Source organism: Vipera ursinii, assembly GCF_947247035.1.
Source record: "Vipera ursinii genome assembly, chromosome: 5".
NCBI classification, from domain to species: domain Eukaryota; kingdom Metazoa; phylum Chordata; class Lepidosauria; order Squamata; family Viperidae; genus Vipera; species Vipera ursinii.
In genome coordinates this window covers 66868575-66892730 of record NC_139518.1, presented here as the reverse complement: position 1 = coordinate 66892730, position 24156 = coordinate 66868575, and positions in this window count along the sequence as shown.

The following is a 24156-nucleotide window of genomic DNA, read 5'->3' as shown; positions in this document are numbered from 1 at the left end:
CAGCAAGTACTAAGTGGCAGAGTATCAAGATCAGGAATCCTTGTCAAGTTTCAGTCCAATAATATTCAAGGCCTAGATGAAAATCTTCATCTGACAATCACCCTCCAAATCATTGAACCCAGTGCCCAATTATGCCTCAGACTCTGAGAGCCATAATCAATTAAAAATTGTGATAATTCAGGAGATATTGCATGAGATATGAGAATTATACCACATTTAAGAGTTGGACTGATCTTTGCCAGTTAAGCAGACTTTGTAAATCATAGGTCTCTTGGTTTCAAAATTGAGAACTTCAACCAGTGCAAAACTCTAGCACAAGAAATGTAAGAGTTTGGGGCTCAAAAAAATCTATCTTATAAGTATGTTTCCCAGCCCCTTACAATTAATTATTATTAACTACCAAGAATATATTCTTTTTTCATTGGAGAAATGGCAGATGGAACCTTCTGAGATCAGAGAAAACCTTATTCCATCCCTACGCATGTACTCAAATGTCCATCCATGGGAGAACCAGGGATAAAATGACATTGTAAGATAGCAAATTGCTACTGGTGTCAGGGAATATCAATGGCTTGGGCTCCAAAAGTTCAGACCCGTCATTTATTGAATCCTTAACCTGTTTCAACATCTTGTTCTTCAGGGAAATGTAGATGAAGCAGTAAGCTAAGTGAGACACTGGCCAATTAGATGAATTTATCACAAAGTAAATTTCTATGCATGGCATTTTCAGAGGGATGCTCAGTCTATGCCCCAAGGTTTCTAGTGTAATGGAATTATATGAAAGACTTATTCAGAACCTTCTGAGATTTGTAGTAAGGGAAAACTTCAAATTGGCCTTGCATAATCTGGTATCTAAGAAATGGTCTCACCATAATTGCAAACCCCCCCCCACCCTTAACTGAGTCATTTAAATGCTATAAAAGCAACCCTAGAGCTAGCACAAACTCCATTATGAGAGAAACAAAAAGGAGATATAAAATCCTACTGAATAAGAAAATTAGAAATATGATGGTAGCTATATGGCAGAAGCTAACTGAAGCTATGAAATCAAAAGAATATTCAACCCTTTGGAGAATAACAACAGGCCGTCAAAACAAAGGTTTCTCCTGGCTGTTCTGTGGCATAACCATGAGCTGCATTTTTCTAAACTATATGGTGTCTTTTGTCCCAGTACCTTCCTACTTCAGACCATTTCCATGTTGCCTGGCCCCCAGAATAGAGGAAAAATTCCTGGGAATGATTCTATACTTGCAGTGTTAATCAAAGATAATACTGATTGATGGTCTGTCATGAAGGCATGATTACTGACTATCATAGACAATTTGCTCACATATCAGATGACTGAGATTGGTCACTGTGCTCACCATTTTCCAAAAAGATAATGGGAATGATCTTGCAAATTATAGACCAATTAGTTTACTGAATATTATTGGAAACCTAGAATCTGTGCTGGAACTTTTGCAGTTGGCCAGATTGGAGAAGCAAATGGGCTTTAGAAGATCCACAAAATATTGGGATAGAAACATTAGATTAACCAAAGCTGTATCATATAAAGAAAATTTGTATAAAATGTTTTATAGATGGCACATGACACCAGTGAGACTAGCTAAAATGTTTAAAAATACTTCAAATGTTTGTTGGAAATGTAAGCAACGACCAGGTACTTATTATCATATCTGGTGGACATGTCCTAAAGCAAAAAAGTTTTGGCTTAACATACATTTATGGTTAGAGAAGATGATTAAAAAACAAATAGAATTTAAACCAGAATTGTTTCTCTTAGGAATGATAAGCCCTAACTATGATAAGGAGAGTGGATACTTAATGTTACATGTATTGACAGCAGCAAGAATTGCATCAAAAAGTCAACTGGAAGCCAATGTGGCTCAGGTGAACTGCAGGACACCAAAAACTGAGTGTGCCATGGCATTCTGGACCAGATGCAACTTCTAGATAGTCTTCGAAGGCAGCCCCATGTAAACAGCATTTCAGTAATCCAAACAAGAGGTGACTAAGGCACAGGTGAAACCAAGAAGAGGTATGTGTATGTGTGTGTATGTATATTTATGTATATGTCTATGCAGATACACAAACACACACACACACACACACACGCACACACACTGGATATACTGTATATATCCATTTTCTGCCCACTGCAGGATGAAGGTCTCTTCTGCATGTTTTCAGCCTATATGGTACAATTGGGACCGTGATACTTGCTGATGTCATCAATCCATCTTTGACACCTTGTTTGGATTCACCTATGTCTTAGTCTCATAAATACATATAGGAGTATATGTATATATGCACACACACACACACACATCCTGATACATATATCATGACCACTAGTTTGGCTTTTTGACATAGATACACAATTGCCATTGCTGCAGATATCGAACTGAGAAAATAAGACTAAAGTTTGCTGAATGAAAAATCTCCATTTTGACTCAACAAATGGAGGATGATAAAGAGAAAAGTGCAGTCCTACTTTCCCCACAATTGAATAATATCTGTTAATAATATGTTTTACAATTTATGATGTTTTATGATATATGAGGTAACTTATGAAAATAATTTCTGTAAATACTACAATAGCAATATGTATTTTTTTAAAAAAATATATAAAACACATTGAAATTCGTTAGGTCTCTAGCAACTGATCAAATTTCCTCATAGGAAAAATGTTGAAAGATGCTGAAAAAGTATACCCGTGACATACATGGTACCATTTTATTATCATACACAGTATAAGAGCATAGTGTACAAATGAAGCAATTTCTTGCAAAATATGAATATCATAACTTAGAAACTAGACTTAAAATACAAATATGGATAACATGAAGAATTAGAATTGCCTTGCTTATTGATTTATTTTTTTATGGAGTTGGTTATATCGTCTTGCATGTTTTTAGCTAAAAGCGATGTTTTTTTAGAAGAATCATAGACAAAAAAGTGATAGCCCACTTTTCCAGGAATAAGACATTTTCGTAAGTGCTCGAAAAGTTTTAATGTTTTTGATACTTTGCCAACTAGTTTTTTGAACTGTAAAACAGATTGCACATATGAGCTGAGATGTGTATTAAGTAAAGTTATATGGTTCTCATAAGACCTGCAGTGTCTCTCAGGCAGAACCATTTCAGTTAACATTTTTCTGGATTTGTAGGACAGAAAGTGAGCTTTGGATCTCAAATGCAGTCAGAAATGTTATCCATCTTGTTAAAATCTCTCTCTCTCCCTCTCTGAAAGAATGCTTTTCAAATTTTCAATAACAATATGTACTGATTTCTTTGCTTCTGATGTGAGAAAGTTGCAATTTTAATGTGGCAAAAAGGTCACATTAAGTTGTCCCTCTGTGGTAAAGTGGTCATTTACCATAGCCCCAAAGCCTTTGAAAATTAATATTTATCTGTAAGTAGCAAAGTCACTGGATAAATTTTAAAATTGGGGGCGGGGGAAAGACCTCAGACTGACCTTTCTGCATAAAAATGATAACGCAAAAGCTTCAGTATATAGAAAGGATAATAAAAAATCCATTGTCTAAAGATGTTGCTTAGGCTTATTCACTTATTAAACTTCCTATTACACATTCTGTTGTTTCATCTTTAATAACAAGGCTTACTCTCCATTTTCATTTTAAGAATGGGTTTAATTCATAGCTTTTAAATTAAATCAGGTTTTGCACATCTTACCTACTAGATTCAAATCAGGAAAAAGATCTGAGTTCAGAAACACGTTTACATTAAACTATGTTAGTAATGTTTGAAACCTTTGCAATCTTTCTATAAAATATAAAAAAAATATTTAGAATTATTATCCTGATACCTGGGCTGCCAGTTTCAAATGCATTGGGTTAAATTCACTCATAGGCAGGGCTTTTTTTGTCATAGAACACCCAGAACGGAGTTCCGGCAGCGTTTTTGGATGGAACCTTGTAGGGTAGGCAAGGCGGGTTGTATGATGTGTGTGAGTTCTGGCACTTTTTTTTTGCTTTTTCCAAAAAAAGCACTGCTCATAGGTCTCTTTCAGAATTTAAAGTACCTGACAGTGTAAGAACAGTAGGATGGGATAAATTGTGCCCATATCTTTTAGCTCACATTAAACCTTCATGAGAGTAGCTAAACAACTTTAGCTAAATTTCTGGGAAATATAATTCTAGGAATATCAAGAGCAACTGTATGAGAGACAAGTAAAGCTTGTAGGAAAGGAATATTAATAATGCTAGCAGCACATCAGGAAAAATACAGAATGAAAACAACCAAAATTTTAAAAACAACAGAAATAGCATAAAATAGCTAAGAACATTCATAACATCCCACATTCAGATTAACCATAAAACAGGGATCTCCCATATTACTGATTCTATTTATTCTGTCTTTCCTCTACAAAGTTGCCAATAAGTCCACAGAAACTTGATAGTGAGATGGATGGCATACACATTTAATAAGAATATATCTACTGTATATATAGATATATAGTTAAATAAGCAATTTTTGTGCTTCTTTAGAGCAGTTTCTAACAAATGTATGGCCTCTCACTCTTTAAGATTACATTACATAATTCTCTTCTTCCCATATTCAACCCTGCTAAATCAGCAAAACCCAAATCACTGACTCATTTTTTTCCAGGTTCAGCGTAAAGTTCATAAAGGATTTCAAGTCCTTTATAAAGGAACATGCTGATTTATTCCAGATCAAACAAGTTAAGCTTGCCATTTCTGGAAATTCTGCCTTCTTTACAATCCACACCTCCATTGTGGGTATTTCAGTATTTTTTCCATCTTTATTCATATAGTAGCCTTGCTGCAACATTGTCTGTCAGAATAACAGTGTTGGAAGGGACCTTGGAGGTCTTCTAGTCCAACCCCCTGCTCAAGCAGGAGTCCCTATATCATTCCAGACAAATGGTTGTCCAATCTCTTCTTAAAAGCCTGCAGTGATGGAGCACCCACAACTTCTGAAGGCTAATTTTTCCACATCTCTCAGTTTATCATTTCTGACTTATTTTGCAAAATTTCCACTTTTCCTTAATTTGTTTAACTTCTCCAATGAGTTACAAATCCTTCAATTTTTTTTTATTCACCTTTTCTTTCATATTTACTAATCTTTACTCCATTCTGCCTTCAAGTGTAGGATTTCCTTGTAAGGATCTGTCTTCTGAAGCAGAGTTGTGTAATTTTTTGGCTACTCCTTACTCAGAAAAGCTCCACCAGTTCAGGCAGAACATCTGCTCATCAATCTCCAGCTCAGGTTCATTCCTGCTTCTCAGAGATGTGTTAGTCTGTCACTTTCTCCATCCAGAAGCCATCTTTCTAATGGAGTTGTTGAGTCACGTAATTATGTATTCTGTGCGGACAGAATGGAGAGCAATGAGGCATGTCATATCTGCAAGTTTGTTGGAGACAGGATTCAAATGTAATAAACAAAAAGTAATTTTCCAAATGATTATTTAGTTCCTGCAACACTTCTCTAAGCAGCTTATATCCAGTTGGTAGCTGTGATGAGCATGATTGGTTTAATATGTGTGTTTTTCACTTTGCCTGCATCTGAAGGAGAGCTCACTATTTTTGACACTGAGCAAGCCCAAAAAAGTCCTGATGAAAAAGTTATCAGTGATTATGTTTTACTTGGAGCCCTATAAAATGTTATATCAGTTTATCAACCTTTGTCTGGCCTTGGTTCTGAGCGGCTGAGGCACCACACATAAATGTACAATGTTTTGGAACTGCAACACCGACAGAATTTATTGCCATGTTGTGCAGATTTGGATGGCATTTACTGCTTTATTGGGCATCTTCCATTAAATGGCATCAATTGTTCATCCTTTGTAACATCCTTAGATGACAAGAAACATTGTGAATCTTGCAGTTGCAGCCAAAGTTACTTTAAATGCCAGATTACTAAGACAAATGCAAAATGATAGCTATGATGGTGGAAAAAGGGACATTACTTCTGGATTATCAGGACACTTGTAAGAATTTTCCTCGGGAAAATACAGTTTCAAACTTAAGCTTTTGTGTATCTGCTGGTTGGCTGAAAGATGAATTTGAGGTCCAGATGCATAGCTCTGCAAATGATCCAGATTGCTGTGGAATGCAGCTTAATCTGATTTGAATATTCCTCCCTCTTAGAACTTCCACAGTCTAGAATGGAGAAAATTCATATGGCACCAGTGGTGGGATTAATCTGGTTTGCACTGGATTGGTAGAGCCAGTAGCTAAATTTTGCTGCATTCGGAGAACTGGCTGGCTTCCAGAAGTCCAGTCTAGGCCTTTGGAGGCCTGGAAGAGGCTTCCCAGGCCTAGAATGGCCTGCTGGAAATATATAGATGCCACTTCCAGAAGTCTGTACTAGGCCTTGGAGGCCTGGAGGAGGCCTCTCAGGCATAGAACAGCCACCAAAAGTGCATGGATGCGACTTCCAGAAGTCCATTATAGGCTTCAGAGGCCCAGGCCTGTATCGAATGGGAGAACCGGTTGTTCAGGTATTTGAATTCCATCACTGTATGGCTTTATGTTTTTTATTTTACAGAGCACATAAAATCAGCAAATATTTTCAACTCTATTCCTAAGATCTCTTTTTAAACTTTGTCACTTTATTTTTTTCTAGAATGTGATAACCTTGAGAAATACTGAGCAATTATGAAACTTTGCCAAATTGCATAAAAATAGAATTATGGTTTTGGAATAAAATGGTTTAAAACTCTATTTTTTTCAACTCCTGTAACTTTGGGACATTGGCATTGGCAAGGTCTATAATAAGGAATTTCTGTGGTGAACTTAAGACATCATGAGGCATTTTATGCAAAGAAAAAGAATGATGGTGAAGAATGATGATGAATGATGAAGCCCTTTCCTGAATGAAATGGAATTGATTATTGGGCCTTGTATTCCCAAAGTTATTTATTTATTAGAACTTTATCCTGTTTTTTATTATTTTATAAGTACCGTAATTCATGGTGGCTTTTTTGGGAACCGAGAAATCTTTTATATGATGGTTATGATGATATGTTATTCTCACATACCATTGCACTAGACCAGTATAACTTCATAGATATTTTGCAACTTTTCATTCAAGGAACCAAAAACACTCAGCCAGTTTCTGTGCCTAAATGAAGAATCTCTTTGCTCCTTGTCCAGCATCTTAAGTGCTACACTACATTGACTCTTTGTTTGTGTGTGTGAGAGAGTACATGTACTTGCATGTACCCCAGATTGTTGGGGGCAATTAAGCTGACTTTGTAATAATGCTGCTTGGGGGGTGTATGAAAGCCCTAATAAGCAGGCATATACATAGAATGAAGGCTACTGCTAAGTTTGTAAGCTGCCCTGAGTCTTCGGAGAAGGGCGGGATATAAATGGAATTAAAATAAATAAAATAAAAATATGTAGACTAATGCTTTGTAAAGTATCAAAGATGGACTCACCCAATCATAAGGGTAATAAAGTCTTTACTTGCTTTAATGAAGCCCGTTAAATGCAAATTGCAGTCTTGATTTAAATGCTAAGCACTCTGTTCAAGTGTTCACAGCTTTAAATTTGGTGCTAATTGCTACTAAATGACTTGCTTCTCCCCTTGTCTTCACTGTCCCCAATATTGCTAGTCAATAAAAAAATTGTTACCAAAACATTTTTGTTCATCTAATTCAGGGGTCATCAAACTTGGCCCTTTTATGACTTGTGGACTTCAACTCCCAGAATTCCTCAGCCAGCATGCCTGGGTGAGGAATTCTGGGAGTTGAAGTTCACAAGTCATAAAAGGGGCCACGTTTGAAGACCCCTGATCTAATGTATATCCAACTTTCTGCTCAAAAGCGTGCTTGAGCCACTTCCCAAATTTATTTATTTATTTAATTTAATTTATTTATTAATTTAATTTATTTATTAATTTAATTTCTATACCGCCCTTCTCCCAAAGGACTCAGGGCGGTGTACAGGGCAATTTCAGTGAAATTTTTGGTTTAATTCAGTTTTTCAAAAGTCCATCTTGCTCTGACAACATTTTACACCAGATTGTTTACCCAGATGAACTCTGCCTTGAAGAGCTAAAAAATGTTCAGCTACTTTAAGATCATATTAACTTCAATAAGTGGGTTCCTTAAACTAACTATGACATTTTTCTGCTTCATGGAGATACCTAAAAAATTAGAAGCTGCTTTAAAAAACAGAAGAAATGTGCTGGGTTTTTGTAAGCTACGACATGCTTGATTTGAACTGTGTATAACCCTACTATCATATTTCCTTCTGTTGTCTTTTTTCCTCAAAGCTAAGCATAACCAATTCCACTCAATTTGGTACTAATAACATACGGTTTTCTATGAGGCTGGGACCTGGATATGAGAGATATTCTTGCCTACCTATTCCAAAGTGCTCCAGTTGATAAACTATGCTAACAGTTCCCAATTCCTGTGAAGACTGAGGTTTCTTTGCTGAAACTCTTTTTCTGTGGAAACAGCCCCGCCCAATAAATATGATAAGCATCCTCAGAGCTTTTTTTCTAAAAAAAAAAAGGTGCCGGAACTCAGATGAGCTGTCACTGGGAGTGATGCCGGTGTCTTGCTATGGTGTCGCCGCCTGTTCTTTGCACCCCCGCCCCTGCGGCTCGGAGCCACATGTGGAGATTCCCTCCCCATAGCCGCTGTGGGGATTCTGCTCCCTGCAGTTGCCACGCTGCAGCCCGTGCTGAGCCCCCACGCGGAGCTGCTCCAAACCCCGACCCAGAGCTGTGTTCCTTGTGGCAGTGATCTCCAGCGCCAAACAGCCGATGGCCTCCAGCACCGGCACTCGTTCACTTACTGCCCTGTCGCTTCCAAATGCAGTAAATGAGTGAGTGAGCAAGTGGTGTTTGGAAGCGATGAGGCGATGAGGCAGTAAGTGAGTGAGTAAATGAGCAAATGGCGTTTGAAAGCATCGGGGCAGTAAGTGAGTGTGTGTACGAGCAAATGGCGTTTGGAAGCGATTGGGCAGTAAGTGAGCGAGTGAGCAAGAGGCCTTTGAAAGAGACGGAGTGAGTGGGGGAGAGACTGAGCAAGGTGCCTTTGAAAGAGACGGAGGAGTGAGTGAGAGTGACTGGAGGCTTTTGTGAGCAAAGTGAGTGAGTGGGGGTTTTTACGAGCGAAGGGGGAGAAAAAAAGGGAAAACTGAGGGGGAGAAGGGAAAAAAGGCACTGACTTCTGACTTCCTCTGTTGCAGGAGTAGAAGGAAGCATTAACAATGAACCCCAACTTTTTGCTTTTCTATAATATTATAAACTAGCCATTTCTATAACAATAAATGAATCTATCCAATGAAACCCAAAATACCCCCCCCTTTTTTTTAGTCATCAAGTTTTTGACAACTTGTTAAGCACTGGTGGTGCTTGACTACTGTCATGTCCTAAAAGAGGTACAATTTGTGAAAAGGTTGAAAAGCCCTGATGTAAATGCAGCCTAAATTGTTTATTGCCATCCTATTTGCAAATAATATCTTACTTACCTAGTTGAGATGGTGTAGTTGAACAGCAGGGAGGGTGCAAAGTTCCTGCCTTCACTGAAGACAACTTGCCTGTGCAACATTTCCCAGCAGGGTTTTTGACGCACTCAGCAGCAATTCCTATTGGCTTTCGAAAGCCAATAGGCCAGGCATGGGCAACATTGGCTCTTTTATGATTCGTGGACTTCAACTCCCAGAAGATGTTACATAACATAACATCAGCTGGAAGATGTTGAACTGTCCTTCTGTTTCTTTCCTTCCCAAAAATTGTGTTAATGAATCCTCTCTAAGCTCTGCTAATCAGTTTGTCCTGGATTGTTTTGCTGCAAAACGGAACGGTTTGCAAGTTGCAGTTGAGACAACCCATCTCATTTTAGATATATCACATATAATTGAAGATTGTAATTAGTTGCATGTGCACGTTCAGCAAGTGTGATGTATTTGTGCTGGCATTTCTAGGCCTCTTTCCAACCACATCCAGAAAAGTTTGTAACAAACATTGGAATTCTCAAGGCCATGTTTGGTATTTCTCAGCAATCTGTTACTGGAAGGAAAAAGCAATCCCTGCTGCGTTACTGATCCCAGAGAAGCATTTGCATGTATGCAGGCATCCTTAGGGTGCCATAGTTATGGATGAGAAATATTGGTTGCAAAGTTGGCATTTCTGGATGTAATACAGATATTTTGGACTTATTTTTGTTTCTTTGCATGTTTGATATTTTTAAAAAGGCATATGCTACTGACTACGCTTATGCACATATGTAACATCTTCTGCTAGGATACATGACCTCTGCTTGTCCAGAATGTGAAAAGTGAAAGATTGTGACTAAACAAAATTTTAATGTACAGATAATACCACCAGAAATTATTTTAGCCTTTTTAATAAATGTTGTTATTGATGTTAAGCTCACCATGGAAAACATCATATATTGTTATGTATATACTAGGTTAATTATTTAAAGACTGAAGTGCAACATAACTAGATTCTAAATAATCTATTTTTCAAAACACACAACAGTTCAAACAGTAAAAGTAAAGTCCAAATTAAGAATATTTCATTCTTATGAATTGTTTAATTTAAAGTGGTTTAGTTGTAATAGATAGTTATAGATTCAAAATAGTTTTCAAGAATGTACAAAAGATACTATTTTTTTTCTAGCATCAGCTAAATTAGACATATTACATTGAGAAAAATGCTTCTCATTTCTTTCCTGTTACCTTTATTGATTTCATTGCAGAGATGTTAACATAGGGAATAGATTATTTTGTTATCTAATTTTACTTTCCAAAAGACAGAAGCAGATGAAAAATGTGAGGTTCTTTCCTGTTGGCTTTTTTGAATTAGCTGTTTTATATTCTAAAAGTTTAGTTCCTAAAGAAGTAATCTTGTAAATAATTTTAATGTCCTCCTCTAGTGCAGGGTAGGCAACCTTGGCTCTTTTATGACTCAAGGATTTCAACTCCCAGAATTCCTGAGCCAGCATGGCTCAGCTTGGAAACCTCTCTCTTTCCCCTCAGCGTGGCTGTCTCAGGATTTCTGGGAGTTGAAGTCCACGAGTCATAAAAAAGAGCCAAGTTTGCCTACTCCTGCAATAGGCTTTCGAAAACCAATAGAGGGAGCTTTTTTTTGAAAAAAACGTGCCAGAATGCCATTCTGAGCGTTCTATGAGGAAAAAAAGCCCTGAGCATCCTTGCTATGAACATTAAAAGTTTAGTGATGATTAAGGTTATTAAATAAAGATATTTGAAGTTGATATGAAGCATAAATGAAACTTCATTATAGACTGTGGACTGCTTACAATGCTGTAATTATGACCTTAGAATGATGAATCCCTTAGATTTTTTTTTTACTGAAGTGGCATAAAGGTCCTTGTAACAAATAAATAAATAAATGTACACCTTTGATCATTCTTCATATGACTTGGTTTTTAGTTCCTAATTATCTGCACTGCCTTTGTCTAAACCTGTTCAGTATCTCTGAATTGTTGAAGATACCTAGAACTTGACCAAATATTTAAAGTTGGGTTTGACTAAGATGGAATAAAGTTAAACACTACCATATCATATTAAGTTTGTGAAAATTACAGGTCTCACCAATGCAAGCTTACTAGCACTAGATGTTATCTAGTTTGGGTAATGAAACATCTGCAAGTAACAACCAATCTCAGAGAGCACCAAGGAGCCCTCATTACAGTTCTTTCATAACATGGTAAAGGTTTAATCCTTTATCCTTATTTAGTCAAAATTCCATTATACTGTATGTTCAATCAAAGAACACAACAAATATTTGGGAAATGATTAGCATTATGTTCATCCTTATCCATAGAATATACTTAGCTTTCAGGTTTGCAGAAGTTTAAAATTGCAGGTAAATATTTCTAAAATTAGCAAGAAATATCAATATTTTATATCTGTAAATTATTAACCACTTTTCAAAACCATTTGAATTATTGGAAAAGGAATTCAGATGATGCAGAAATGCAAACTGAAAATATAGCCAATTTAAAACATCATTTGATTTCAGAATCTGCTCTAGATACAGAGTATTTTAAAGATGGATTTTAGCTATATGCAAGAACTCTGGTACAAAGACAAATCAATTGTTAAGAATTTGATTGAAATGTTTGCTATTGTTAGAACGAGGCTAACTAAGCAGCTCACATAGTCCTCCAAACCTCAGTGAAGAAAAATAGACAACATCATTATAATTCAAATGTAACTCAAAATGTGAATCACATTTTTAATAACACAACATTGCCATGCATACTTTGTTATTTGCTGCCTAGCTTTTACTTGCCCAGAAAATGTTTTAAAAGGATTGGTGTCAACTTCACCATTCCTTGGTATGAAAAAGAATGGAGGGGGACACTTAAATCTGAAATATAGGCTTGTCCTATTACTGTTCCATTTAATATTCACATATCTGATAACATAGTTTCATAAAAAATATTTTTTAAAGATGTGAGTACGATTTAGATTTATTGTAGACAACAGATTGGCAGAGTCAGAAGGAGGAGTCAAGTGGGGCAGCAACTTAGGATCTCTAAGTAGTCACAAGAGGACAAAGTCCCACCCCACCTCCCTTGAATGTTGTTGAACTTTATATAATTCTATCCATGTGCTAACCATTGGCCAGAGAAGATTCCTGTGCAGAGACTTGAGCAACAAATCTGTAATTTTGAACCTACACGTGTGAAGCTGATTGTTTTTTGTTTTAGATACCAAAAGCTTGAATTTAAATATAGATCAGTAAAAGTGTGTGTATTGAGCATGGGTATTTCAAAACAGATAATGCATTGATGGAAAAATTGTATCACCACTGATTTACAATAAGTGATTGATTATATGTATTCATTCTCTACTTTTGAAGTGAGATTTTATTAAGAAAATAAAAAACCTTAATTTTTCACTACATGATTTAATGCTGTACTGAGAAACTGAGCTGCTTGCTGTCAGAATAATTATATGCTTTTGTAACTTTCTTACCTTTTCTTTTTGTTCTTTTATTAAATGTGTTTCTTTTTCCTATTTATTTTTGTATATTAATGTAATAAAAGCGAATAAGAAGGTGAGCGGTAAAACAAACAATGAATGAAAAAGAGCACAAAACAACATATTATTTGCATTTTGAAGAACAGTTTCACTTTCTTACAATCTTCCTATGAAGAGACTGAGAGATAAGGTTATTTTTTGTAAAAAAAAAATTGCAAAATAAAAACAATATGATGTAAAGAAAAAAAGCTAGTTAAAAAGGTAAAAGAAAAGTGGTAAGTAAATAGAAAAGAAATGAAAGAAAAGGGACAAAAAAGAAAGAGACAGAGAATTAACTTCCGATCTTCTTTACAGCAGTTATAAATATATTTATATTTTATCCCCTCTCTGTAAGGTTATATTCCTTATTTCCATATTGTAGTCTTTCTAATCATCAAGCCCATTAAGTATAAGTTCATTTTTCTGTCTTTTCAGCAAAAAAGCCCATAAATCACTAAAGAATATATTTACAGGTAGTCTTTGACTTACAACTGCAATTGAGCCCAGAATTTATGTTGCTAAGTGAGACAGTTGTTAAGTTAATTTTGCCCCATCTTACGACCTTTCTTACCATAGTTGTTAAGTGAATCACTGCAGCTGTTAAGTTGGTAACACAGTTGTTAAGTGAATATGGCTTCTCCACTGACTTTGCTTGTTAGAAGGTTGCCAAAAGTCATCACATCATCCCAGGACACTGCAACTATCATAACTATGAACCAATTGCCAAACAGCTGAATTTTGATCACATGACCATGGGGATTCTGGAACAGTTGTAGGTGTGAAAAGCAATCGTAAGTCACTTTTTTCAGTGATGTTGTAACTTTGAATGGTCACTTAATGAACTCTTGTAAGTTGAGGACTACCTATATTATCTTTTTCCCTAATCAAACAAGTACATTTTGCCACCTTTGCAAATTCTGTCATCTTCACCAACCGTTCCTGTAGGTTTTGCTCAATCTTTTCATCTTTGTGTTTATAACCATCTCACTGCAGTTACTATGTCCAGAAAGAATGATCCATTAGTCTTTTCTAGTTGGAAAAGGAAAAGAGGCAAGGTTGTCATGCAGGAATAGAAGCTAATTTGAGGGCTAATCCACATGGAGCTCCATTTCCATCTGTCCTGTTTGCCATCGTTCGCTCCCTAGAGACTAAAATGGACGTTCTGAAACTTGAGCTGGCCACGAACAAGGAATCTATATTGGAGGTGGTGGCCCTTTGAGAGCTGTATGCAATGAAATTTCATTTTGATGTATATCAATTGGTGTACATTCAAAGTGACAATAAAGTTGTTATTGTTGTTGTTGTTGTTGTTATTATTATTATTATTATTATTATTATCATTATTATCATTATTATTATTATCATTATTATTATTATTATTATTATTATTATTATTATTATTATTATTATTATTATTATTATCTGTCCATTAAGCCCATCAAGAAAAAAAATCTGATTTCAGTTGAATATCAGTCTTAAAAATTCTTTGTATCACTTTGCATACAAATTCTTTGTTTATTGGAACCTCAATTTTTGTAGCTATTTTACAAGTCAACCAAGAAAGATAAAAAAATGATCCTTCATAATTGCCCTTCCGTATTTGCTGGAAACTAAAAACAAGTACATTATGCACATAATGTTCAATATAAGGAAGAACAAAGGATCTCCAATAAGCGTTCATTTATTTGGACTGCTTGAAAACAAGGAATTGTGCCTTTTCAAAGTTAAAAACACTACAGCAAATTAATTAGCTTTCAGATGCATAGGGCCTGAGTGAAATCCCAAGATATAAAACAAATATGATATCATATAACAAAGTACTTGCAGAACTAACTGGAGGTCAGTGATAGTATAAGAATACAAGAAAATAAAAGCATAAAAAGGGAAAAAAGAGAAAAAAAATTCAAAATTATGACTTCTGCTTTTCTTTTTATTCAATAGTAGACACCTTATTTTTTTCCCCTGCCTCTATAACTCTTTTATATTATTTTTTCAATCGAAGTGCATCCAAGTTGGTAGCTATTTTTATGTTTTTTGTCTTTATGTTTTCTTAATTGTATGGAAAGGTCTTTGGCTTCTTCTGTTATGAAGGAGAAGTATTCCTCTCTCTGCCTTATTTTAATAATTCTGCTCAAGTCCTTCCTTCATGCCTTGTTTAAGCCAGAAAGCCAAGTATTCATGTTGCAGTATTCTTGTAATTTGGATGTCTTTTTCTGCACTTTAAGTTTAAATGTTATTTAAAAGCAGCCGGGAGGGGGAGAGATACAGTAACACCGTTTACAAATGCAGAACGCTCCATTAATAAACAATCATAAAAAACACTATTATAGCTGGCACGTGGGAGTTTGGATGGTGGATATAGTAAAAGGAGCCCTAATATTGTCAGATATCCCTCTACTGAGTTTTTCTCAGTAAGATCTTTTTCCATTTGCATGCATATAACATAAAAATAAAATGTTCTGCCTATATTGTACATTTTCTTTGTAAATCAAGCAAGCGGGACAAACACCCTGAAGATTGAATTTTTCTGACCGATCCTTTCTTCTAATCAATGCAAAACCTTTTGCAGTCCTAGTGCAAAATCTTAACAATTATACCAAATGTCTTAAAATGACATTTGAACTGGATTCCTTACACAATTTATCACAGAAGAAATAATCAGAAAACAAGCTACTTTCAGCACATCCTCATACTTTCCAGTTACTGAACTTTGTTACGTGGTCCTTAAAACAGGAGTCTCCGTAGTAGTCGGTTTTGAGTTTTGCTTAACTTGATTGTTCCTACTATACAGAAGCTCGGACTGCCTGAAGCAGAGCAATTGAAATGAAATTAGCAGAAACTTAAATAAATAATGTTTTCTTCTCCTGCAGTCTTCGAAGGATGCTATTACAGAGGCAAGGCTGAACAATACAGGAAGTTGTGTCCAAAGCTACAGCTATAACAACACTGGATAAAAAAAACCCTGGCAGCCAGCATAAAGAGGATTTATGGGAACTAGTGAAGAACACTAAAAATCAAACCTTACAGAATTGTAGGATTCTCAAAGATAAATGCGGAGCCCAAGTTGGAAACCTAAAAGTAATTCACACAGCATGTATTTTTCAGAGAAGAAAATAGCTTTTGCTTTCTCTGATTCTTTCTATTTCAACTTGCCTGAAAAATTTAAGCTTAGCATGTACCCTGCAAATTAAACATTTTTGATGGAGAAAAGTGGTGATTGTTTGGCAGCCAATATTGCTCCTTTATATTTATGTATGAAAACTGAATTAGGAAAAGAACCCTTAAATAAAGAGAAGAGAATCACACTGGCTTTAGAACAGCAAAATGCAGTCCTTGTTTGGTCATGTGCCAAGTTGTTAAATGAAAGCAAAATGAAAAAAAAAAACTTCCTGCTTGATGAACAATCCCCAAAGTGTCGAGTATTCTTCATTCATAATGGACTACAACTGCATTTTCAAACATACTTACTACTATGCCCTATTTATTTTAACAAGTCTTATTCGCTGGAGACCATTTTTATAATCTTTTTTTTTAATTGAAAAGTTTTACAATACATTTTATCTTTAACAATCCCTCCCCCCCTCCCTCCACCCAACCCAACCCTCCCTAACCCTCCCCCCACCCCTTCCCCCTCCCCCCTCCCCGACTTCCCAGAGCTAAATACAAGGTATAAAGGTAAAAACAATCATAAACAACCATATGTTAACAACAATAAACTATTAAGTCTATCGCACTCTAGCTCATATAAAATGACTACAAGCAATACTAATATCACATCAAAACTTATACAAATGCTAAATGAAACTTTTTAGTCCCATATTTGTTCTGGATATAATCAATCCACTTTTTCCACTCCATGATATAACGTTGTTGCGAATGGTCTTTCAAATAAGCCGAAATCTTTGCCATTTCCGCCAGGTCAGAAACTTTTAGAGTCCATTCTTCTATAGTCGGCAGTTCCTCCTCCTTCCAATATTGACCTACTAAAAGTCTTGCTGCCGTAATTAAGTTCAACATCAACTTAGTGTCCACAACAGTAGTATCCGTAGTTATGCCCAATAAAAACAATTGCAGACAAAACTTTATCCTTTGCTTGAATATCTTCTGCATATTCCACCAGATTTTAATCCAGAAAGCTTTAACCTTTTTACAGGTCCATTTTTATAATCTCACTGTTGCAATTATGGGTCACAAAGATGGTGACTGATGGTGACTACATATTGCAGAAAAGTCAATGAACATAAATGAGCCCCTCATATCCTTCACTATCCTATTGTTGTTGAAATGATGGTATTGCTTGGTTAGATAGCCATTCACTCATCTTTCTGTTGGGAGATTATGAGTGAAGTAAAAACTACATTAACCTTTTACCAGGAACCAGAGGTTGAAATTAAGCATAATGGTATTATCTTTTTTTAATGTGGCAGTAGTAACTCTGTCTTTTTCTTGTTGCAAAGTGGCAGTGAGACCAGAAGAAAGAGGTAGAAATTAAATGGTTATCAGTGATTTGGGCCATACTTCCATAATCTCTTTAGGGGAAGGTACTAGGGCTAAGTAGGGACGCGGTGGCTCACTGGGTTAGGACGCTGAGCTTGTCGATCAGATGTTCAGCAGTTTGGCGGGTCGAATCCCGAGTGCCGCATAGCAGAGTGAGCGCCTGTTACTCATCCCAGCTTCTGCCAACCTAGCAGTTCGAAAGCACGTAAAAATGCAAGTAGAAAAATAGGGACCACCATGGTGGGAAGGTAACAACTCTGTGGTGTTTCCTCTTTTGAGAATTAATTGAATATTTTTTCAAAAGTCTAGTGTCTTCACAACAAATCACTAATGCAAAATAGAGAAATAAGTGTGACTTAAGAGAAGAAAAAGGTAACTTTTCAAGTTACCGCTCTAACGTCTATTTCACAGAATCATTCATTGTTCTGAAATTAACATCAGGTGTTATGTTACTAATTAATTAATTGGCCACCCACCCATCTTACCATAGCTTACAGTCATTAAAATATGTCTATACATATATATTGGGACGCGGTGGCTCAGTGGGTTAGGACATTGAGCTTGTCGATCAGAAGATTGGCAGTTTGACGGGTCGAATCCCGAGTGCCATGTAGTAGAGTGAGCACCTGTTACTCGTCCCAGTGTCTCCCAACCTAGCAGTTTGAAAGCACATAAAAATGCAAGTAGAAAAATAGGGACCACCACAGTGGGAAGGTAACAGCGTTCCGTGCGCCTTTGATGTCTAGTCATGCCGGCCACATGACCACAGAGACGTCCTTGGACAAGCACTGGCTCTTCAGCTTTGAAACGGAGATGAGCACCAGCCCCTAGAGTTGGAAACGACTAGCACGCATGTGCGGGGGAACCTTTACCTTTACCTTTTACTAGGGCTAAATGCAGATCTTTTGAAAGAAGTGTTACATGATGCCTGGGAACAGGAGTAGATCACCTCCCTTTGAATCATTAATGCAGTGCATTTTTTTTGTTCCCAGCTTGCACATCTGCTTTCAGAAGCTGCTGTTAAGAGTTTCCATTTTATTTTACACATCTAAGAGCTGTGATGGAAAATTCAACATGTACAACAGTTCCCTTGTTAACACATCTGTTTATTTGCAGATCTGAAACCTGAGTTTCATTCAGAAGTACAAGAAATTACTCCCTTCTCTCCAGCAACTCTGTGTTTGAACCTGGCTTTTGCTCTGGAGTCTGGACATACAAATCACGACCCTTGGGTCAAGGAGATTTCCCACCAATTCCCACAACCATTTCATAAGACTTTGGTTGTGATCTCAGCTAAGTCCCAGACTTAACAAGGCAGCCTCATCTGGATTAACCTTACAGTCTTTATTATTCTGTCAGATGCTATCAAGTATAGAAATACACAGATTGAAAGTAGGGAATCAAGTGGTCAAGAATCAAAATTCAAAGTGGCCATGCGATCAAAGCCTTGCCATCTTTTTATGTATTAAATGTAGAAACTGAAGAGATCCTTCAGCTCAATGGCTGTAGCTAACCATCTTGATTTTTCTTTTTACCATACTCTCAAAAAAAGTACTAAGGATGTGAAAAAAATTATGTACTATTTTAATATGCAATTGGCCTCCTATATTTCGATTCCTTTTCTTCTTTCAGCATAAACAGTTCACAAAGTTCTTTTCGAAAAATGTGAACTAAAAATGTGCTTTTGAGCTATAAAAATCTAGTTTGAAATGGATGTTCCAGAAAAGGAATAAGCTCTTCAAGGGTACGCTAATACCTCAGTTAGCTTGTCCAAGAATTATACTTCTCTAATAGATTTATGACTGGCAGTGTAATTCCACATAAGAAAAATGTGCAGGTCATCGGCTGGACAATGTACAGTTTGTCATTGCTATTAGGCAGGGTTATATATTTAGTTAATTCTAGAAAAGATTAACTTTGGCCTTAAGGGACAATAAATCATCTTATAGAGAGCTTTTTTAAATTATATAGTATTTCTCATACAAATACATAAAACAGGCTTCTAATTACTTATGCTAACTTGCAATAGATAATGTTATTTACTATCCTAACACCCAGCTCAGTTTAATAAATAAAGTAGCTGCTTTTAATTGCAGTTCCTGGCAACCTATATCATCATCTCTTTTTAATGAAAGCAAGGAATTACAGGATGCAAATAAGTTTGCAGACCAAAGTTAGCATTCAATTCCATGTCCGGAATACACATAAGAAATGTGCAATGGCTTATTTAGATGAATGTTCTCTCCTGCAATCTTGTTTTTATTTTATTTTATTTATTTATTTGTGTTACATTTTAGTAATGCATTTTAGCTTTAAGTATTTTAACAGTTGTGGCATTGTTTCAATTGCTGTCTGTACATTATCCAAAGTCACACTCATTGAGTTGGGTGGTTACATAAATTTTCTAAACAAACACACAATCTGTGGAAATTCATGGTGTGACCCATTTTTGGGATTGTAAAAACACTACAATCAGCTTTGTTATTTAATGGCCCAGACCCTTCCTGTTAGTGTACTGGCAGCACATGACATGGTGCTACAGGGTCAGTGGCAACTGCCTGGACTAGTCTCTGCAAATTTCTTGGTAAGTTTTTGGAGGTCAGTAAGGGTTCTGTTATGGGACGCGGTGGCTCAGTGAGTTAGGACACTGAGCTTGTCGATCAGAATGTCGGCAGTTTGGCGGGTTGAATCCCGAGTGCCGCATAGCAGAGTGAGCGCCTGTTACTCGTCCCAGCTTCTACCAACCTAGCAGTTCGAAAGCACGTAAAAATACAAGTAGAAAAATAGGGACCACTACGGTGGGAAGGTAACAGTGTTCCGTGCGCCTTTGGTGTCTAGTCATGCCAGCCACATGACCACGGAGACGTCCTCGGACAAGCGCTGGCTCTTCGGCTTTGAAACGGAGATGAGCACCGGCCCCTAGAGTCGGAAACGACTAGCACGCATGTGCGGGGGAACCTTTACCTTTACCTTAAGGGTTCTGTTGCCTTCTTCCTAGAACCAAAAGAGAAGAACTGGTCCAATATCATTCAGCGGCTTCATGCCTAAGAGTGCTAGAACCCACACTGTCCCAGTTTCTAGATTGACACCTTAACCATTACACTATACTGGTTCTTTGTACGTAACTTTATTTTCATGATGTTTTGAGCTTCCTTTACTACTGTGAGGTTCTCCTATTGTTGTTTCAGTTATATTACTTCACAGCCTTTCACTAGCTCTCTGTATATTGTTTTAATTGGCGTAAATTCAGAGAGGTTACAATCCACTGGATAAATTATGTAATGGAAATAAAATGCCATCAGCCTCTTTAAAGTGATAAAGAAAAATGTAAGAATTCCAGACTCCAGCCCTGAAAATTTGGCTCTTTTCATTGAAAAGGGGGAAAACTAATTGTTTCAACAAGCTGAATGAGAATAATTACAAGAAAGTAGCATAACTAGAACAGGACTGATACTGGACTGATAGCTTCTCTTGAACTTTCATGAGCTTTCACACACACAAAAAAGAATACTAGCATAGTTCAAAGCATCAACAACTGCTCTATTGGCAGCAATAAATATGGAAAGAAGGAAAACTGGCAGGGCTCCAAGCTGTACTGCAATAAAACCTCATAACTGTCACTCACTTAATTTCCTTATTCCTTCTGCCATCCGCCCTGCCAACAACCAGCTTCCCCAATTCTCTTGACCCAACCCATCAGCTTCACTGATTTCTGCCCATGTCAGTCCCTCAACTTTCTGTGCCATTTTAGCACGGCATTTGTTTTTTCAGGTAACTTCATTGGGATTTCCAGAAATATTTGGTTGGCTACTACAGGAAGAAGGAATCTCAACTTAATAGACTTCTAGCCTAAACCAGTAACATTGATATAGGAAAAGAAAGTCTCTCTCTTTCTCTCTCTCCCTTTCCCCTCTAATGATATTCAGAAACCCTAATCATGTAAAAAATTCGCTGAAAGAGAAGCTCACTGTTACATTCCTAAAAATGGAGGCAAGGAGAAATGAATAAAAGTTACAGTACAATTATGCAATTTTTCTACCTTCTTGTTCTCTGATCTCCTCTATGGTGGATGTAGTAGGGTAAAAATACCTTTAGTACTCATTCCATGCATGTGGAGGTCTCCAAGTAGGATAACATCTGTTGCAACATTTCCTTGGGCATTTTCTTCAAGCTTCAAGCATCTATTGTAATGTCCAAGCATGCAGGGAAATGGGGAGGAGGAATAAGTTAAAATTAGCCTGTTACTAGTCTGTACTAACAAAGATAATCCAGGATGTTCAAAGCCAGCATTGTTCTTCTATTTCTTTGAAGTTGTCTATACTTATTTCCAGAGCCTTATTAATGGCTTTTATTAAATAGCGGGTTCTTTGGCGCAGGAATGAAGACGCGGAACTGAGTTCAGGATAACTCATCGTTTATTTCGTGCAGGAACTGTACTGGGGAAATGGCTGCAACTAGTCGCAATATATAGTTTAGCCCCTAGGTGGCAGCCAATAGGTTTGAATCAACCATTGCCGCCTGGAGATAGCCGATTGCAGCACAGAAGACTTGTAGTCTGGGTTGCTGGAGAGCCGTTAGCTGCTCCAGCAACCCATGTGCTATTCCTCAAGAGCCCAGTACATAACACCCCTCCCCTCTTAGAACATAATAACACCAATTAGTCTCAACAATTGTCAAGACTCATTATCCAAACACACTAAAGTAAAAGTGATAATAATAATAATTAAAAAAAAACAATGTAGGTTACAATGTTATTAAACAATGTCTGAATGAATAGGCTTCAAAGATGGCACTTTTAGACAGTTACATCATAGCACTAGTTTCTGTAGTCTAGTGGCAAACAGGAATTACAACAATATATATAGCTCTTTATTTTACAACGTAATCTGCAAGATATAAAGGAGGCTTGTGTGCCCTAGAGGAACGTCTTGGAATTCCCATCATTTTGTGGTCAACCAGCTTACCCAGTGGGCTGGGTAGACTTGTGTCCCTTTGTGCTCCTGAGTCAAGGGGATTCGATGCACTCTGGCTGGCCTCTCCAGGTTGGCCCACCCCAGAGTCAGACTGTTCGGCAGAGTAGGCACAGCGGTTGCTGAAGTTCGGTTGGCTTGCTCCTTCAGGGGATCCATGTTGCACTCCAGGGCTCCCCAGTTCTCCCTCCAGTTCCACCTCAGCTAAGAAGGAAAAGTCCTTATAGTCCATGTGAGGACTGGCTTGGCTGCAAGTTTGAGGGATTTATGATGCAGTCCTCACTAAGTGGCCGTTCTGGAAACCGTTTCCTGAGCTGATCAATGTGTCATCTGACAACTGGCCCTCCCTCCAACCCCACTTCATAAGATAGGGGTCCGGATGCCTTGGTAATTTGACCAGGAACCCACAGATTCCCATGACCATAGTTCCTGGCCCAAACCCAATCGCTCATGTGCAGCCCCCTTAGGGGTTTTGGTTGAGAGGCTTCTGCTGACACTCTACCTGGATGCAACCTGTCCAGTTTAGTGATCAAACGCCTCCCCCAACATAGTTCTGCAGGACTTTTGCCTGTAGCAGTGCAAGGTGTAGAATGCTGGCAGAGTAAAAAATCTGCCAATCTGTGATGCCAGTCACCTGTGACAATGCGCTTGAGTGCTTCCTTTGTTGTCCTCACCATGCGTTCAGCTTGACCATTAGAAGATGGATGAAAAGGCGCAGACATTGCATGTCTCATGAGATTAGCTCTAAGGAAGGCCTGAAATTCAGCAGCAGTGAATTGGGCCCCATTGTCTGAAACTAAGACATCTGGCAACCCATGTGTAGCAAAGAGTTTTCTCAGCACCTGGATGGTCCTAGCAGTAGTCATGTTAGGAACTGGAATTATTTCCAGCCATTTGGAGTGGCTATCCACTACTATAAGGAAGAGCTGTCCCTGAAAGGGCCCAGCATAGTCTGTGTGAACCCTAGACCAGGGAGTGTGCGTTTCCTCCCACCTGTGAACTGGAGCCTATGACATTTCAGGCCTAGATTGCTGGCATGTATAACAACCATGGACTTGAGCCTCAATGTCCTTATCAAGGCCAGGACACCAGAGGTAGCTTCTAGCTAAAGCTTTCATTCTGACAATGCCTGGATGGCCTTCATGTAATGATTGTAAAACCCTATCTCTTAGGGAAGTGGGAATTATGACTCTGTTTCCCCATAAAATACACGCTTTATGGGCAGATAACTCATGCCTCCTGAAAAAATAGCTCTGAAATTCTGAGCCTGGACTTTTATCCAACCAACCCGTGTATACCCATGACAACACTCTACTAAGTATATTACCTGTGGCAGTTTCAGCAGCAATGTCCCCTGCACAGAGGGTAAATTCAGGTATGTCCTGTATGGACAATATTCTAGCAGCTGGATCTGGATCTGGATCCATTAGTGGCAGTGGTAGTCTGCTGAGGCCATCAGCATGGCCCATTTCCTTTCCCGGTTTGTGAATTAATTTAAAATTCTATGCAGATAGGAAAATAGACCATCTCAGCATTCTTGGAGATAGTATGTGGGGGGTTTGTTTGTCTGTTGTGAAAAGTCCCAACAGAGGTTTGTGGTCAGTGTAGACCATGAAATCCATGCCATATAAATAGACATGGATTTTTTTTATTCCAGCAATGATGGCTAGGGCCTCTTTGTCAATC